Source organism: Lactuca sativa, chromosome 5 (genome assembly GCF_002870075.4).
Source record: "Lactuca sativa cultivar Salinas chromosome 5, Lsat_Salinas_v11, whole genome shotgun sequence".
In the NCBI taxonomy this organism is placed as follows: Eukaryota; Viridiplantae; Streptophyta; class Magnoliopsida; order Asterales; family Asteraceae; genus Lactuca; species Lactuca sativa.
Genome location: NC_056627.2, coordinates 8,101,404 through 8,105,923, shown reverse-complemented (window position 1 = coordinate 8,105,923; position 4,520 = coordinate 8,101,404).

Genomic DNA, 4,520 nt, shown 5'->3' with positions numbered 1-4,520 from the left:
CAACAGACTTCGAGGACGAAGTCTAAGATAAGTGGGGGAGATTTGTAACACCTGATTCCTAGTACGTAGTTAGTTCAAGCATTTCTTGTGTTTTTCTCTGGGACTCGACGAGTTAGAGGCCCAACTCGTCTAGTAGAGTTGAGATTTGCGGACAGTTTACGTGACCTACTCGATGAGTCGGAAGACTGACTCGATGAGTAGCTGTTGTTTGAGTAAAACCCTAAATTTGAGGGTTTTCACCCTATTTAAACACCTTATCTTAGCCTCCATCGTCCCTATCTCTCCCAGAAAGTTGTATATTGAAACCCTAACCGTTCTTATTGTGTTCTTGACCCTTGTGGTGCTACTTTTTTTTGGATTAGTGTCTAAGTCCATAACTATTTTGGTATGTACTTGACCCGATTATGAGCATTGTCCTTTTGGGTTGCCTTCACCATAGCAATAAGTAGGATGAATTAAGGAGAGAAAGGATTAATTATGATTTATTAATATATTATTAGAATAATATATTAAAGGAGAAATCATAATGTTTAATTAATATTAGTCAAGAATTAATTAAGAATTAATTTTGTGGCTAAAAGAGATTAATTAAACTTAGGGGACAATAATTGTAATTATGAGATAATTGCAATTGGGCTATGGATCCCTTGGAATAATAGGTTGGATGAATTCTATGGGGAAGCCCATTAGAAATCGTCCAAAGCATGTTCCAGAAGGAGTCCATGGGTGCTTAGGGCTTAAGCAGTAAAATTAGGGTTTCCTTGTTGGATAACCCTAATAGCCTAAGTATATAAGGAACCCTTGGGCACCAAAAACATGGCTAACACTTCCTTTAGGGTTTCCATCCGTTTTTGGTGCCTCCTCCCTCCTCCCTCTTCATCCAAGTTGCTTAGTGGTGTTTGTGACTCCATTAGAGGTGCAACACTTGAGGTACTAAGCTTTCTAAAGCTAAGGATTGATTGTTATTGTTGTATAACAATCAAAGGTAAGATCTAAACCCTATTTTATGTTAATATGATTAATTGTATGCTAGATCTAGGGTTTATAGCTTTGGATATTCAATTGCATGTTCATTAGACAAAATAGATTCAAAAGCTATTAGGGTTTGCATGTACACCATAGGAATGATGTATTGCTCAAAACCCATCACTTTCTGTGTATGAAGCTTGGAAAGGAGAAGGAGACTTTTGAGACCAAGGGGAAACAAGAAGATCTAGAGTTTGGAGCTCATTTACAGCTTATTAGAGGTATGAGGTTGAACCTTTGCCTATAGATTTGGATTATTGGGCCTTTTCCTACATCTTTCTAAGCCCTAGAGAGGTTATATTTGACATTAAGTGTTGGAAGCCAATGTATGCTTTAGATCCAGGTCTATTGGGGGGTTTTATGGCACAAAGGTGTCCATTTTGCTGCCATCAACACCCCATACACCTTGGAGGTCATCTTTTATTGCTTTTTGGGCCAAAGACTCCCAAGTTGGAAACGTTACGTATAAATTGGACATTAGGAGGCCAGATCTATGATTTTGTGGTGTTAAGACCCATTTAAATCGACTGTATAGTGTTGGTCAAGGATGGACTCGACGAGTTGTTCTTGGGACTCGACGAGTCGCATTGTATTGACCACCAAATCCTTTCTGTGGATGGACCAACTGTTAGGGAGGATAGCCCCATAAATGTTTAGACACGAAAAGGGACCTGGGAATCATGGGACTCGACGAGTCTATGAACAGACTCGGCGAGTCCAAGGCAAACTCCTAATCTTTGAAGATGGACTCAATGAGTTGTTCATACAACTCGGCAAGTCGTAGACCAGACATTCTTATGAGGGAAATGAACTCGCTGAGTTCAAGGAAGAACATAGCAAGTTGGATGAAGGTGGTCCCGATGGTTTGAATGAAGGAGAACCCGTCGAGTTCTTGCTAGACTTGACGAGTGGAGTCGGGGTTGGATCGAGTTAGTGGAGTATGGACTCGACGAGTTGGTAAACCAACTTGACGAGTCAGGTCAACTGGGTGTTGACTTCGACTGGTTTTGGTATGACCCCGGTTAGGGTGGCATACTGAAATGAATAACTTTGAAGTATTGTCGTGTAGGGATCGAGGAGTCGAGGGTAGTCGACTTGTACGTCGAAGATAGTTCAGACACTACACGACATCGAGGTGAGTTAGCTTCCTGTAGGGGTGGGTCTAAGGCCACAATGTCAGCCCACCATCAGGGGATTTTGTAGGATAATTGTCTTTGTGATAATTATCTTGATATCTTTATGTGATATGGTAATAAGATATGCCTGTATGATATGCAATGTGTATGTTAGTGGTAGTAGTAAGGAATAGTTTTTCCCTGACATCGGTCATTAGGATCGAAGGATAGGTCAGTACCCATATATGCCTGACTGTATGATTATATCTTGATTTTGCATGATAGCGGTAGGGGGTAAAATAGTCCCTAGTTACCGGTTGAAAGTTACCGATGATAGGTACCGGTTGAAAGATACCGATGACGATTACCGGTTGAAAGATACTGATGGCAGATAACGGTTGAAAGATACCGATGGCAGTTACCGGTTGAACGAGACCGATGATGTAGCACTCGGTTCTTGGTATGTAATTTATTTTGTTGTATTTTGCATTTTTTGTCTGGGACTCGGCGAGTTGAAGGCCCAACTCGTCGAGTAGGAGTGGGATTGGTCACGAGACTTAAGTGATTGACTCGTAGAGTCCGCGGCCAGACTCGTCGAGTAGGTTGTGACTGGACAAAACCCTAATATGAGGGTTTTCACCCTATTTAATCATCTCTTTCAGCCACCACTCGTCCCTAATGCTCCCAAAGACTCTTCACAGCAAACCCTAAGTGTTTTGGTGCAAGATCTAACGCTTTTGAGTGATTTTTGTGGGTTTTGAGCTCAAGGAAGAAGGAAGAGCATAGAAGGATCAAGAGGAGGCTAAAGGATTCGAGTTTGGTTCATCATTTGCAGTCTTTGAAAGGTATAAAGTATGTACCTTGCTTGTTCATTTGTTAGATCCCTTTTTGGGGAAGATTTAGGGCTTTTAAGCCATATGAGGTGACCAACCATGATTTGAAAACATGGTTGGGTGTCAATACTTCGGATCTAGCACTTGGGAAGAGTCACAAGACAAATTTGGGTTGATTTTGCACCCAAGGAAGGCCCCATGCAACACAAGAGCCATTTTAGAGCCTTTTTTGGCTCAAACGTCCCATGCATGCACATAAAGTTCGTAACTTTACATGCTAGATCGAGCTTAGGGGCTTGGATCTATCATTTGGACAAGTGTTGTACATTAGCAATCGAGGATTTAGGGTGTGGACGTCATCGACTCGGCGAGTCCGTTCTTGGGACTCGACGAGTCCAAGGCTTTGAGTCCCATATCTGTTGAGGGTCAAAAGAACTCAGTTGGGTGTTAGAAAGGTTGTAGCAGGACAAAAGGAGTGACCAACGCATTGGACTTAGTTTTAGACCTAGAGTTCATGGGATTCGACGAGTGCTAGAACAGACTCGGCGAGTCCAAGGCAATCTTCTTATGTTTGAAGATGAACTCGACGAGTTGTTCATACAACTCGGCGAGTCAAGGTCAAGACTTGTTCATCAGATGAAGGTGAACTTGACGAGTTGTTCATACAACTCGGCAAGTCGGATGAAGGTTCATTGATGTTTGTAAAGAAGAGGAACTCGTCGAGTCGTTGCCAAACTCGACGAGTTGAGTCATGGATAAGGAGGAGTAAAGGGTAGGGACTCGACGAGTTAACGGCCCAACTCGGCGAGTCGGGTCAACTAGAAGTTGACTTTGACTTGGACTTAGTTAGGGGTAAAATAGTCATTTTACCCTAAGATTTGATATTAGATTCTGACTGATTGTTTTGTGGGGAATATATCCGGAGGATTTCCGGAGCAGCAGCAGGCAGAGGTTTACCGTGCAAATTATCAACACCTACTCGTACGAGGTGAGTTGCCTTCCAGTAGGGATGGGTCTAAGGCCACAATGTCGGCCCACCAATGAGGAATATTTAGGAGATGATTTTCTTTGTGATAATTATCTTGGTCTAGTAATGTGCCTTGGTTATGAGATTTATCTGTATGATATGTTATGTGTATAGTAGGGATCAGTTTCCCTGACAGTGGTCCATAGGCCTGAAGGGTAGGTCAGTACCCGGATATGCCTGACTGTATGTTTATATCTTGATTTTGTATGCTAGTGGTAGGGGTGTAATAGTCCCCAATTACCGGTTGAAAGATACTGATGATGATTACCGGTTGAAAGATACCATGATTATTACCGGTTGAAAGATACCGATGATGATTACCGATTGAAAGATACTGATGTAAGTTACTAGTTGAAAGATACTGACAATATTATATGGTATATGGTATGATGAGGGAACTCACTAAGCTTTGTGCTTACGGTTTCAGTTTTGGTTTCAGGTACCTCTTCGTCCAAGGGGAAGGAGCCGGCGACGTAGCATCGCATCACACACACAAATGACTCCGCATCGGACTTTCTG